Here is a 15,720-nt window from a genome sequence, read left to right on the forward strand (position 1 = left end):
AGCTCCTACAATTCCAAACTCTCAGTCCACTGAATTTTGTAAGCATCACCTGATTTCTCTTTATCCCTATAATATATCTCTAACTAAAATGACCTTTCTCTTCTGTCTGCCCATACTTTGCCGGGACATGCCACTCTGTCTTGATGTCCTTAAATGGCAGACTTCTTTTTTTTTTTTGATGTCCAAGATTCATATCCCCAAGGATCCCTGTATCTAAAAAATATATGTATATGAGTTTTTTCTTTTTCTGGATTCTCTCTCTCTCTCTCTTTTAACCATCCAAGTAGTTATTTCCTGTCTATCCTAACAGGAAGTGGAAATTTTCTCATAAGGTCTTTAATATTATGAACCATTAATCACAGTGATTGCAATAGCAATAAGACTTTGTAGTTCATGTTTTAATTTTTAAGTTACTGCAAAATGTTACTGTTGATTCTAGAAATTTACAAATAAATGTTCTTGGCTTAAAAGGCTCTTTCAGTAGCAATCCATGATTGAATTTATCCCAGATTCATTCATTTATCAAATACTGAGTCTACTATAATCAGAGCGTTATGATAGATATTGAAGGATCGGGAATAAGCAATGTATTGAGGTCATATTTTTCTCTAAATACCAAAGGAATATTTCAGAAAAGTGATTTTTAAAAACAATAATATTAAAAACTAGAATTTATGTTTGCCTGATGGTCAGAACTGAAGATAAATTTTTAGTCAAGTCTCATAGAATTAACACATTAGCCTCTGGATTTGATGCAAGAATCAGAATACATGTGATGCATGTATGTATTCACTGACATCTGACACAGAGCAGACTAAAGATCACACATCAATAGTGTAACAAGTAATGTAGAAAGTCTGTGGTTTACAGCATCCTGGATTTTTTTTTTTAATGTGACAGATAAAGTACTGTTGGGAAGCTACAGACAGGAAGTGTACTGGTCCAGTCTTGTGGGAGACTTCAGATTTTCAGGTGCTTCTTTGGTTATGAGGGTCTGATTTTATGAACTGCTATTAGGAGTGCAGTGCATTTTAAAGTGGGCCAACAGCTTTTGATGGTTGTTTATGGAAAGTGAGGAAAAACAGCTTGCTTGAGATTGCCATCTCAGAGTATGAAGATACATATCATTTGCTAATATTATAGAAACCTGATAAGTAGTTGTATTGCAAGGTTTATGCAATAAATCCTCATAGGGCTTAAATTTTCAAAAATTTGCCCTTCATCCTAAATGATCTCTTGAAGGCAATGGGCTTTGTGACTGCCCTCATTATCCCATGCTATCTTTTATTTCTTAATAGATTCCCAAGTAATATGTAACATGTTGAGGCATTATTGCTTGAGACTGGAGACTTCATTCTGTACAATATAGCTGAGTGGTATACGTCTCAAGGTATTCTATCATTCAAAACATATGACATGGAGCTTTAAGAAATCCCTTTAAGCCCTCAAAGGGGTAAACAGAATAGGATTAGAATTATTTTGGTCAGAATAGGGTTAGGATTATTTTGGTCATTAAACCTCAAGTCAAAATGTGTGTGTGTGCGCGTGTGTGTGAATGCGTGCTTCAGTAAAATTTAATACAATAAAATATAGATGATTATGCAGATAACAAATGAGGATTTTTCTTAACATGTATCAAGTATAAACATACCAAATGATAGATTATTTTTATTCTTTTTTTTAAAATGTTTTATTTATTTTTGAGAGAGAGAGAGAGAGAGACAGCGTGAGAAGGGGAGGATCAGAGAGAGAGGGAGTCACAGAATCTGAAGACAGGCTCCAGGCTCTGAGCTAGCTGTCAACACAGAGCCCGACACGAACCGTGAGATCATGACCTGAGCCGAAGTCGGACGCTTAGCTGACTGAGCCACCCAGGCGCCCCGATAGATTATTATAAACATTAAAAATTTCAATTTTTCAAACACACCATAAAAGCAATGCAACAAAATGGACTAATAAACTTATTACATAAATGATTTTTCAAATCAGTAAGAAAAAGATGAATCTTTCTAGTAGCAAGTAATTTATAAAAAGAGCTATAGAAATCTTTAATATGAATATGAAAAATTACTAATCTTGCTGGTATCCACAGAAATAGAAATTAAAATAATAATGTAAAACTGCCTCTCTTCTATCAACTTGGTAAAGATTTTTTTTTTAATTTTTAATGTCTAGTTATATTTGAGAGAGAGAGAGAGACAGAGTGCAAGCGGGGGAGGGCAGAGAGAGAGAAAGGGACAGAAACCGAAGCAGGCTCCAGGCTCTGAGCTGTCAGCACATTGTGAGCTCCAATGCAGTGCTCAAATCCATGGACCGCGAGACTATGACCTGAGCCAAAGTTGGATGCTTAACCGACTGAGCCACCTAGTCTCCCCAAGATATTTTTTAAAGATTAAAACTCCATGTGGCAACTATTTACAGAAAAAAATTACATTCTTCTTGATTAAAATGTGACTTTGTAAAAATATTTTGAGATGAAATTAATTTCTGCCATTAACATTTTTTATATCACTTAACTTAACATCTAAGTATATGCTACCCACCTAGGAATTGAGATCTTGGGAATATTTATTTATTTATTTATTTATAAGTTTGAGTATAATTGACAAACAGTGTTACATTGGTTTCAGGTATCAACATAGTAATTCAATTTCTTCATCCATTACGCTATAATCACACAGTGTAGCTACCATCTTTCACCACGAATGCTATTATAGTAGCATTGACTGTATTCCCTATGCTGTGTCTTTTATTCTCATGACTTATTCATTCCATAAGTAGAAGCCTCTATCTCCCCCTCCACTTCACTCACTTTGTCCCTGCCAGCCCTCTTCCCTAGGGCAACCATCATTTTGTTCTCTGTATGTATAGGTATGATTCTGCTTTTCATTTGTTTACTCATTGATTTTTTTTAGATTCTACATATGAGAATCAAATGGTATTTGCACTTCACAGTCTGAATTATATCATACAGCATAATACCCTGTAGGCCTATCCATGTTTTTGCAAATGTAACAATGTCATCATTTACAAATAATATCACATACATCTCACAACTTCTTTATCCATTCATTTATTCCTCTATCCATGAATGCTTAGGTTGCCTGTGTATCTTGGGTATTGTAAATAATGCTGGGGTTCAGATATCTTTTTGGAAAGTGTTTTTGTTTGCGTTGGATAAATACCCAGGCATGTATTGATTGGATCATATGGTATTTTATGTACTTACTTACTCATTCATTCATTCATTTATTCTTAGATGGGGCATCCAGGTGGCTCAGTTGGTTGAGTGTCGGACTTCAGCTCAGGTCATGATCTCACCACTTGTGGGTTCAAGCACTGCATTGGGCTCTCTGCTGACAGCTCAGAGTCTGGAGCCTACTTTGAATTCTCTGTGTGCCCCTCTCTCTGTCCCCTCCTTGCTTGTGTTCTGTCTTGAAAATAAATAAATAAGCATTTATTATTTTTCAGCAAGAAAGAGAGAGATAACATGTACAAACAGAGGAGAGGGCAGAGGGAGAGAGACAGAAGCTTAAGCAGACTACATGCTCAGCATGGAGCCCACAACCCTGAGAACATGACCTCAGCTGAAATCAAGAGTCAAGTGCTCAACTGACTGAGGCACCCCTTTCTATTTTTGATATTTGAGGAACCTCTGTACTCTTTTCCACATTGGCTGCACCAATTTGCATTTTCACTAACTATACACTGAGGCTTCCTTGTTCCCCACCTCCTCTCCACACTCGTTATTTCTAGTTATTTTGACTTTATCCATTCTGACCAGTGTAAGTTAATATCTCATAGTGGTTTTGATTTGCATTTCAAGAGCTTGGAAATTAAAGAAAGACAAGAATAAAGGAAAAATAAATTATCCTTTCTCCGGGCACAGGTAGCTGCAGACATATTTTTGAATAGTTAACTTCAAGTAAAATTTTGTAGTGAGAAAATATACATATATACATATATATGTGTGAGTGTGTGTATGTATTTGTATATATATAATATATAATACATGATATATATATAATATATGATATATATAGAATAGGACTAGGACTAGACCCTTTAGGTCCTTATATTATTTTTACAGTTAACTTTAACATTTTTTTAATGTTTTATTTATTTCTGAGAGGGAGAGAGAGACAGCGTGAGCAGGGGAAGGTCAGAGAGAGAGGGAGACACAGAACCTGAAGCAGGCTCCAGGCTCTGAGCTGGCAGTCAGCACAGAGCCCCACACGGGGCTTGAACTCACGAACTGTTAGATCATGACCTGAGCAAAAGTTGGACGCTTAACTGACTGAGCCACCCAGGCGCCCCTACAGTTAACTTTAAAACATGTTTTTACCTATCCTAGACAATAGAATCCCCCCCTCAAAAAGCCACACAAAATAAAGGATTTCTCAAAGCATGAGACAATACTCTTTTTGGAAAAAAACTGAGTTTCCCCAGTAAATGGTGCTGATAAAACTGGATATTCATACACGCAAGAATGATTGGAACTTTATCTTACATCATACACAACAATCAACCCACGATGGATTAAAGACTTAAAACTAAGACATAGAACCATAAAAAAAACTTAGAAAAAAACAAGTGAAAAGGTCTTTGATTATTAGTCTTGGCAATTATTTTTTTAAATTTGAAACTGAAAGCAGGAAACAGATGGAAACATAAGTAAATGGGCTCCACTAGACTAGTTTCTGCAAAGCCAAGAAGACCATCAATAAGAGCAGAAGGCAGCCTATAGGATAGGAGAAGGTATTTGCAAACCGTAAATCTGATAGAGAGTTAATATACATAATATATAAGGAACTCATACAACTCAATAGCAAAAAAAAAGTTCTATATAAAAAAGAAAAATGTGCAAACGACTTGAATAGACATTTTCCTAAGAAAGCATACAAGAGGCCTATAGCACATCAAAAACTGTTCAACACCGCTAATCATCAAGGAAACACAAATAAAAATCGCATTGAGATTATCACCTCACACCAGTTGCAAGGGTTGTTATTAAAATGTCAAAAAATAACAAGTGTTGGTAAAGATGGGGCAAAAGGAGAAACTTGCTTTTTATTTCTGTTTTTTTCTTTAAATTTTCTAATGTTTATTTTTGAGAGAGAGAGAGAGACACAGAGTGTGAGTGGGGGAGGGGCAGAGAGAGGGGCACAATCCAAAGCAGGCTCCAGGCCCTGAGGTGTCAGTAAACAGCCCAATGCAGGGCCTGAACCCCAGAACCATGAGATCATGACTTGAGCTGAAGTTGGACACTTAGCTGACTGAGCCACCCAGGTGGCCCTCTTTCTGTCTTTTAAAGAACTGTACCCTTGTCCATTGTTGGTGGAAATAAGATTATTATAGTCATTGTAGAAAATAGTATGGAGGTCCCTCAAAAATAATCCCTAAGATTAGAACTACCATATGATTCAACAACTCCCCCCCGCCCCCGGGCATATATTTAAAGAAAATGAAATTAGTACCTGGGAGAGAGAGTGGTGCTCCCATGTACATTTCAGCATTATTCACAATAGTGTGTGTGTGTGTGTGTGTGTGTGTGTGTGTGTGTTTAATGGAATATTATTCAGTTTTAAAATTGGAATTTCTGCTATTTGCAACAACATGGATTAACCTGGAGGACATTATGTGAAGGGAAATATGTCAGACACAGAAAGATAAACATTGCATAATATTACTTACAGAGAATTTTTTAAAAAATCATGGAGTCTGGTCAATCCTTTTAGTGCTTTCGCTTCAGTGTTGATCTCCTCGGGTACACTTTTTGTAATTCTCATATATTGAGCATAGGGTCAGGAGGGCGATCGGGAATAAAATGGAAGAGTCCTTGCCTATCTGTCGTGTCTGTTTACCTACCTTCCTACATACATATTATTTTCTTAATCATCCGTTTGTTCATCACCTTCTACACTGTACTGATGTACTTCTCAAAAGTCTAAGCAAAGTCTCTTTGCAAAGAGACTCCTCTTTGAAAGCAGAGGAGGTAAGAAAGGAGGAGTGACCCGTATGACCCAGCAATAGCACTGCTAGGAATTTACCCAAGGGATACAGAAATGCTGATGCATAGGAGCACATGTACCCCAATGTTCATAGCAGCACTCTCCACAATAGCTAAAACATGGAAAGAGCCTAAGTGTCCATCAACAGATGANTTATAAACCAGTATGATTTAAGTGCCTTCCAAATATGGTTGTCCACATTGGAATTCAATACTGAACTAAGGATAATCCCACATTCTATAATGATTGGAACTTATTTAATTAAGTTTAATTTTATTGATTGTCATATAAAATGCACTATTCTAAAATATCATTGACAAGTTTGTTTAAATATTCATTTTAAAATTGTCAATAGGATACTTAGAAAACTATCCACATTCTTTAAAAAGTCTATTTAAATATTTTTATATTTTCTAGTTACTTAAAAGTACAATATAAGACAGGAAGGATACTAAAATTTTAATTTGAAACAAGTACTTTTTAAGTGAAAAAACAAGTAAGTACCTGTTTTATTTTTTTTATTTGTATATAGCTCAGGTGTCTCGAGAAGTCAATAGATTCTACAAAGATCATATTAATTTTAAAACACATCTTAACATTTCTAGAGAAGATAATACAATCATTTATTTAGAAAAGCAAACAAAATGCATGGCAAACTAATAAAAAAAAAACTGAGCTTATTTGTAAATTCTTGTTTAAAATAATCTTNGTTCATTGAAGTCTGCATAATAATATGAATAAGCATTTAAGGAAATAAATTCAGCTAGATTTAAAATCGAATGGACTTTCTAAAACCCATTTTGTTTCTCTAAGAACCTATACTCATATTATTTTATTTTAATTTAACTTAAATTTAATTTTAATAAAAATATTTAGCTCTGCATGTGAGAAGACTCATAATATAAAGCGTTTGGTAGATGAATGCATTTTTTGTTTTTTTAACCTTAAAGATAAAAATACCAGTTATTTCCCTAGCAAAGCATGGGCTATTTGGGAATAGAATAGAATTGCAGGGCACCTGGGTGGCTCAGGTAGTTGGGCATCTGACTTTTGATTTCAAGTCAGGTCATGATCTCACAGTGAGACTGAGCCCCTGTGGGGCTCTGCGCTGGACATGGAGCCTGCTTGAGATTATTTCTCTCCCTCTCTCCCTATCCCTCTCACACTGCTCTTTCTCTCTCTCGCTCACTCTCTCTCTCAAATAAATAAATAAATAAACTTAAAAAGAGAGAGATAATTGCAATTTGAAAGAAACAAACTTTGCAAAACCATACCCATGTCCCAGAAACAAAGGAGAGGCATGCTTTATTACAAGGGGTAAGTTGGGAAGGCTGCTAAAATCTAAAAGTCCATTGGAGTCAACTGGGAGTTTGAAGTATGGTGGCTTTCTCATTGGCTGAGCTGTTGTCCAGGTGGATAAGCGAAGTGTTTCTTCCTCAGGCTGGAATAGTAAAGTTATATCTGATGCAAGTTCAAGTCCCTGTAAGGTCAAGTCCATCTCTTCCTATTGGGTCTGAAATTGAATACTAGTGAGAGTGTGAGACCTCCTCCTGCTGAATCCTGATTCCATTTTAGTGAGGTTTCCCATTACTAATATTCACAATTTCAGAACAGCAGTCTTATTTCCTCTTCATCTTCCTCAGTTCTCAAAGCTAGCAGAAACTTCTCTGTGATGTTCCGATGAAGAGTTGATATACTTATTTTCAGTTCAAATTCTTCAGTGATCATTTAAATGGAGAGTAAATCAGGGTGAGAACAAAAAGGAACTGTGAGATTCTTGTAGAATAATGATTGAAATGCCAATATGTGAACATTCACATATTCAGTGTGGTGTGTGTGCATGCACCTAAGGGTGCCTGTTAGCAGAGGAGGTAGCCCTTCCTGTGATAAGAGCTTGCCTTTAGGAGAATAGAACTAGCAGATTTGGAATATTATCGTCACTTATTTTTGCCCCAATTTAAGTCTGTGTGATATAAGAATTATATCAAATGTTGACGTTTCATTGGGAGTTTTCTCCTTCAATTTTTATCTCCCTTCATAAAATCTTCCTGGCAAAATGTGTATGTGAATTTCCTCGCCAACGTTGGAAGAAATTCAGACTTATTCTAACCCTTACTGACAATGTGAGTTAAGATGGTGATTTTCACAAAGGGAACAAAGATTCTTATTCCAATTCTAATTTGTTCTCATAAAATTCTATTGGTAAAGAATAAGCATTCTTTAAGAATAAGCATTCTTTACCAATAGAATTAGCATTTTTCCCAATCTAAATTTAAGATCTACTAAGGTGTGAAAGGATCAATGGTTGGTTATGAGTTTAATAAATTATGAAAAGAGCTGGATTTAAGCCTTAGCATTACCTATCTTGGTGCAATCATGTCATTCTATAAGGTCATTTAGATGTGTGGAAACCTATTTAGTAGTTTAGGAGGGCACGTAAAGGTAAAGAAAAATGAATTTAACTTTGTATGGTCTTTAATAATTGCTAAGATCCTTGATTACCCTCCCATTGGACAAAGATTCACAGTGGAATCTACTTAAAAAGGAGCAAGTGATAGTAATTCATAATTAAATGTGACTATTTTCAGGTTAATTAATATTACTGAGGTTAATTCCAATATAAATTAAGTAGTCAATTAAATAAATTAAACATTTAGTAGGCAGAGGGAAATGAGAATTTGGGGATGTTAAAAGCATCTTAATTTGTACCAGGTTACAACAATGAGTATTTCCATTTATACACAAAATTCCTAAAATGAAATATAGTGAACTGAATGATTGTTTAATGATGTTAAAACTTCACTAAGAAATATGTACAGATAAAAAAATACTTTTGTATTCATCAGACTACTAGACCATGTCTCTCAAAAGTACCAAGTTTATTCAATTCCTACAAGTATTTAAAGAAAGTTTTTTACCTTTCTCTCTTTTTGTGATTTAAAAAAATGTTATTTATTTTTGAAAGAGAGAGAGAGAGGAGAGAGTGAGTGGGGAAGGGGCAGTGAGAAAAGGAGACAGAATCTGAAGCAGACTCTAGGTTCTGAAATGTCACCACAAAGCCTGATATGGGGCTCAAATTCAGAACAGTGAAATCATGACCTGAGCCGTAGTCAGGCTTAACAGACTGAGCCACCCAGGTGCCCCCACCTTGATCTTAATCTTTAGATACAACCCCTGAGTTATATGTGGCGTACATATAGAGTCCATATATATATAGCTGTAGTATATATGTATAGTATATATATATACTATATATATGTAGTATATATATATATAGTATATGTAGTATATATATATATATATATATATATATAGTTGTNGCAAGAAATCAAAGTGCTATTCTGTGTGGTTCAACTCAGGATATAGCTTTTAAAGCAAGACATATGATTGAATTCATCAGAAGCTTATAATCTTTTAAAAGTCATGGTATAGTCAAATGAATTACTTTCCATGCCCATGTGTAGTCTATTCCTTCATTGACTTTGGGTTTGGCCATAGGACTTTGGACAATGGTAAATGAGCAAATGTGACACAAATGGAAACTTGATCAAGCTTCTATATTGGTCTTGAGCTCTCAAAATACTTCCATAAGACCACTATTTAAGGAATAGTCCTCTCACCTACTGGAAGATGAGAATTCACAGGGAGAATTGAGGTACTCCATCCAATAGCCAGAAACAGAAGCCAGCAGCATGAGCATGATTCTGAATGAGAAGAACTGTGCTTGGCTAATATCATCCTAATTGCTGGTTCTCAGAATCACAGGCTAGTAAATGAGTGTTACTTACAGTTAATACATTTTGGAGTGATTTGTTGAACTTCAACAGATAACTTACATAGACTCATACTTTCCTAACTTAATTTTTATCTTTTACATCAATCACTCTAGTTGGATAGTCTAGCTATACAGCTCATTTCCTTTCTCAGATCATAATGGGAAAGAGATTTAAGGCACATATGTTGGGAAAGAAAAGATATACTATAAGTAGCAGTATGACAAAAAGTCTGAGTCATACACAGCTTAATAAACTCAGAGATGTTTCAGGATCAGGTAATGAGTTGTAAAGGAAATAAATCTAAGAATCCATGGAGCACAAATCCTGTGTCTCTCACTCCATCACCTTAGATTAGCTAAGAGCCTTTTCATTTATCTATAAATGAATAAATGATTTTAAGCCCCTTTCACTCCCACTTAAATTATTTTATTTTGTGTCATCATACCATGTATTCTTACTGATTTCTGCTTCATGCTTCAAATTTAATTTGTTATTTGAATGTGAAAATTGATTTTGCATAGATATAGTAAACTGTATCTGCTTATTAAGTGATAAGTTTCAATAAAAAATCATCTTAAAACAAACTTCCACAGTCAATTTTCATCTTATATTACTGCATATTGTAGACATATTATCAAAAGGAAAAGGGGTCAAACATAAAAAACGGAATCAGATTCCATTAAAATTCCATTAAAATTGGGCCGCCTGAGTGGCTCAATCAATTAAGAGGCCAAGTTTAAATTTAGGTTCAGGTCATGATCTCATCATCGTGGGATCTATCCCTGCTTTCACCTCTGTGCTGGACATGGAGCCAGTTTGAGATTCTCTCTCCCTTTCTCTCTCTGTCCCTCTCCTCCACTCGCTCTCACTCTCTCGGAAAAAATAACAAAATAAAATTCATCTGTGATATTAGACTGATAACTAAAATGTGTGATATTTAATTTAATTGTGTTTTTTAAATTATTTTTTTCTTCCTTAAATAGTTTATTGACAAGTTGGTTTCCATTAACACCCAGTGCACATCCCAACAAGTGTCCTCCTCCATGCCCATCACCCCCCTTCCCTCTCCCCCACCTCCATCAGCCCTCAGTCTGTTCTCAGCATTCAAGAGTCTCTCCTGTTTTGCCTCCCTCCCTCTTCCCAACTACTTTTCCCTTTCTTCTCTCACTTCATCCTCCATTAACTTCCTCCTGATCCACCTGTATGTGCAGACATATGGTATTTGTCCTTCTCTGTCAGACTTATTTCACTCAGCATAACACCCTCAAGGTCCATCCATGTTGCTACAAACGACCATTTTTCATTCTGTCTCATTGCCATGTAGTATTCCATTGTAAAAATATACCATATCTTCTTGATCCATTCATCATTTGATTGACACTTAGGTTCTTTCCATGTTTTAGCTATTGTGGAGAGTGCTGCTATGAACATTGGGGTACATGTGCTCCTATGCCTCAACATTTCTGTATCCCTTGGGTAAATTCCTAGCAGTGCTACTGCTGGGTCATAGGGGAGTTCTAGTGTTAATTTTTTGAGGAACCTCCATACTGTTTTACAGACAGGTTGCACCAGCTTACATTCTCACCAACAATGTAGGAGGGTGCCCATTTCTCCACATCCTTGCCAGCATCTAGTCTCCTGATTTGTTCATTTTAGCCACTCAGACCTGCATGAGGTGGTATCTCAGTGTGGTTTTGATTTGTATTTCCCTGATGATGAGGGACGCTGAGCATCATTTCATGTGTCTGTTGGCCATCTGGATGTCCTCTTTGGAGAAGTGTCTGTTCATGTTTTCTGACCATTTCTTCACTGGATTATTTGTTTTTCAGGTGTGAAGTTTGATGAGTTACTTATAGATATTGGATACTAGCCCTTAATCTGATGTCATTTGCAACTATCTTTTCCCATTCCATCAGTTGCTTATTAGTTTTATGGATTGTTTCCTTTGCCATGCAGAAGCTTTTTATCTTGATGAGGTCCCAGTAGTTCATTTTTGCTCTTGATTCCCTTGCCTTTGGGGATGTGTCAAGTAAGAAATTGCTGTGGTGGAGGTAAAGGAGGTTGTTTCCTGCTTTGTCCTCTAGGATTTTGATGGCTTCCTGTCTCACATTCAGGTTCTTTATCCATTTTGAGTTTATTTTTGTGCATGGTGTGAGAAAATGATCTAGTTTCATTCTTCTGCATGTTGCTGTCCAGTTCTCCCAGCACCATGTGTTAAAGAGGCTGTCCTTTTTCCATTGGATGCTCTTCCCCACTGTCAAAGATTAGTTGGCCATACACTTGTGGGTCCAATTCTGAATTCTTTATTCTATTCCATTGGTCTATGTGTCTGTTTTTGTGCCAATACTATACTGTCTTGTTGATTATAGCTTTGTAGTAGAAGCTAAAGTCTGGGATAGTGATGCCTCCCATTTTGGTTTTCTTCTTCAGTATTACTTTGGCTATTCGGGGTCTTTTGTGGTTCCATACAAATTTTAGGATAGTTTGTTCTAGTTTTGAGAAGTATGCTGGTGCAATTTTGATTGGGATTGCATTGACTGTGTAGATTGCTTTAGGTAGTAATGATATTTTAATTATATTTATTCTTCCAATCCATGAGCATGGAATGATTTTCCATTTCTTTGTGTCTTCTTCAATTTCCTTCATAGGTTTTCTATAGTTTTCATCATACAAATCTCCTATATCTTTGGTTAGGTTCATTCCTAGGTATTTTATGGTTTTTTGTGCAATTGTGAATGGGATCAGTTTCTTGATTTCTCTTTCTGTTGCTTCATTATTGGTGTATAAAAATGTAACCGATTTCTGTACATTAATTTTGTGTCCTGCAACATTGATGAATTCATGGATCATTTCTAATAGGCTTCTGGTGGAGTCAATTTAATTGTGTTTGAATTCACGTATGTAAGCCAATATGGTGCTCTAATAGATCCATAGCCTAAAGCTGGTAAGGGAGGTGAAAATTCTATTCAGTGTCTTGTCAAGAACCCATATTGTACCCTGAGTATTTTGAGAAGGGAAATGAGTATCTTGGTCACTATCAATAACGTCTGGAACTTCAAAAGAATTAAGAAGTATCTATTGAAGCACTGAATTGTGGCTCTGGTATGTGCAGAGATAAGTGTGATTTAGATTTAGATTTTGGTATTTATGATGATATTGCCAAAGCTCTTTATCCTGAAGGAGATAAAAAAATTGCTTTGATTGGTTGGACCAGACAGCCAGACCATAAGCAGTGGCTCAGGAGTCTAGGAAAATGTTCAGATGAAAGGTGTATTGTATTGAGATATCATATGGGCAGTCAGCTAAACGTGTATTATATTGAGATATCATATCTCAGACAAACTGCTTGAGAAGCTACTGGTGTAGGCACTAAATGAAACATATTAGTCAAGTCTATAGAAACTAAATATTTTCCAGTTGATGATTGTATGAAACTAGTGATTTCATTAATAGTGGATATGGTAAGCTTTAATTGAAGAAACTATGCTATTAAGGATATGGTAATCCACTATTAGATACCTTTCATTTTTAAATTAAAAATTTTTAATTAATTAAAATTTCATTTTTAAATTATTTTTTTTTAGAGAGAGATCACACAAGAGTGGGTAGAGGGGCAGAGAGGGAGAGAGAGAGAGAATCTTAAGCAATCTCTACACTCAGATATCAGTGGTAAGATATCTCAGAGTAGTTTTGTTCTTGCAAATTGGGAACTCGTAGTTGAGGGCATGATTTAAGCCCTCACAGGGATCTGAATATTAGGCCTAACTACTTGTATAACTCAGTACTGGTAATGAAGAAATGGCATAAATATCTTAATATTTCTCTCCTTGATCTTTCACCACCAAGGAAATAAGGAAAAACTTGTAATTTCTTATTTTCTATTACCGTCCCCATGTCATAAAGGGCTTCTATTGTTAACTGAGTGTAAAACATTTAATATTAGCACATGCCAAATTTAATTACTTCCTAACCTCATTAATTAACTTTGAAAAGCCTTGGTTTTCTTCAGTGTGTTTCTTTTACCTCTAAATTCAGAGAGACGAAATGTTTTACGGAGTTCCCAGTACTGATAATTCTCTGCATTCCTTCATTGTAAAACTATGAAGACATAGGGGCGCCTGGGTGGCTCAGTCGGTTTCAGTTAAGCGTCCGACTTCAGCTCAGGTCATGATCTCAGGGTACATGAGTTCAGGCCCCACGTTGGGCTCTGTGCTGACAGCTAGCTCAGAGTCTGGAGCCTGTTTCAGATTCCATATCTCCCTCTCTTTCTGACCTTCCCCTGCTCACACTGTCTCTCTTGATCTCTCTCAGAAATAAATAAAAACATTAAAATTTTTTTAAAAAACTATGAAGACATATGGTTTTCCTTCTTCTCAGGAGTCATAAGCCTCCTTGAGGAGAAGAAAACCGAGTGAGTATCTGAGGACCTACTGTGTGCCAAAAATTGAACAAGACATAAAAAATTAAATGTAAGTACTACAGGATACCTTTTGTATGATTAGCAAACCAAGATTCCAAGAACTTGAGTGCTTAGGACAGGATGTTCAGCTAGAAGTGAGGATATAGGCTTTGCGGGCCTATAAGTGAATGATCCCTCATCACCTCTTCTCTCATCTCCAAAGTGCTGCCTCCACTGTCAGTGACTCACTCGTTGTAGTATTGCCAACAGGTTATAACAGAAGTTCACTAATAGCTTACTGAGTAATCTGTCAAATTATCTGGAGTTTTATTTTGCCATTATAATTACTCATACTCTGAGCTATGTCAGGGGATGTAATATAAATATAACCAACAAATAGTCAGGAAAGATCTACACTGCAAAAGCAATTGTCTTGCAATCAAGATACATAAAGTCCTGGCCACACCACTAGCTTCATCACCTTGTCCAACTTATAAGATCCCTCTGGCATTTAGGTTTCTAAAGTCACTTCCTGTCCTAAAATGCTAAGTTCTTATCTGAAATTTACTAGACCTATCTATGATTAGTCAGTGATGAAGTAAACCTATAAGCTAACTTAATTGAATATTTTTTGAAGAATATTCAATAATTTGTTTTTATAAATGTCCAAAGGACTAATTCAGTAAACACATTCTCCCCCTCTCCCAGGTGGGAAAAAATAGCCCAAACCTAGGAGATACTTTCAACTCTGTCTCTTATCTCTGGATTAGGTTCTCTTTGAGACGCTTGTCATATTGTCAGATAAAGACAAGCAATGCTTTGGAAATTATAGTGCCCCACAAGAGTGAAGGCACACAATTTTGATATAGGCCAGAAATGCCATGTTCTGAAGTTCAATAGACTAAAATATAAAGTGAATATAAATATAAAATATAAAATGAATGGAAAATAAGTCATAGCAGATTTCTTCCAATGAGATAAAATAAAGTGGTGAGTCATAAATGTAGCTGAAGATAATGAATGAAAAAAAAGGTTAGTATTTAGGAAAATAAATGCACAATAATATTACTTTTAAATATTGGAATCACATTAATTTTAACATGCACATTGTGAAGTAACTTGTGAGCACAAAAACTTTTGATTATTAATAACTTAATAAGTCTTTAAGGCAGATACTGATCAAACTATTATAATAATTTTTAACGCTATTCCTTAAGAGTACTAACATCCTGTTATTTGTATTCTTTATTAACAAAAGTTTTCCTTACATCCATTTGAACTCTAATTAGATTTTTTTTATTAGATGGTGAGCATGCTGATTAGCTAATGTAGCAAACCCCTTGACAGAACTCTAAGAATAAATTAACAAAATAAAACAGTGGCTCATCATTCAATAGTAATTAACCCTCAAGTATTTTTCCACGCTCGGTACGCAGATAAAAGCATACTCACCTTGGACTTACAATGACATTCCCAAATCACCGACATCCTCCCCCCCACCAATTACACTCTCTCAGAAACAGTCTGTTAGCTT

General features: G+C 35.7%; 1 long non-coding RNA gene across 2 annotated transcripts in view; it reads right to left on the reverse strand.

Moving 5' to 3' along the window:
• Positions 1-2,804: 2,804 nt before the first annotated feature.
• LOC144221261 (uncharacterized) overlaps positions 2,805-15,720 on the reverse strand; it is a 36,513-nt gene continuing 23,597 nt past the window's right edge. The window contains exon 4 of one of the 2 annotated variants that reach the window (XR_013332004.1): positions 2,805-3,434. This is a non-coding gene — a long non-coding RNA (uncharacterized LOC144221261). Of the gene's footprint in view, positions 3,435-6,895; positions 7,727-15,720 lie in introns of those variants that run through there. The other variant, XR_013332003.1, reaches the window with a different exon arrangement.

Source organism: Crocuta crocuta, unplaced genomic scaffold, assembly GCF_008692635.1.
Source record: "Crocuta crocuta isolate KB4526 unplaced genomic scaffold, BGI_CrCroc_1.0 scaffold59-1, whole genome shotgun sequence".
NCBI classification, from domain to species: Eukaryota; Metazoa; Chordata; class Mammalia; order Carnivora; family Hyaenidae; genus Crocuta; species Crocuta crocuta.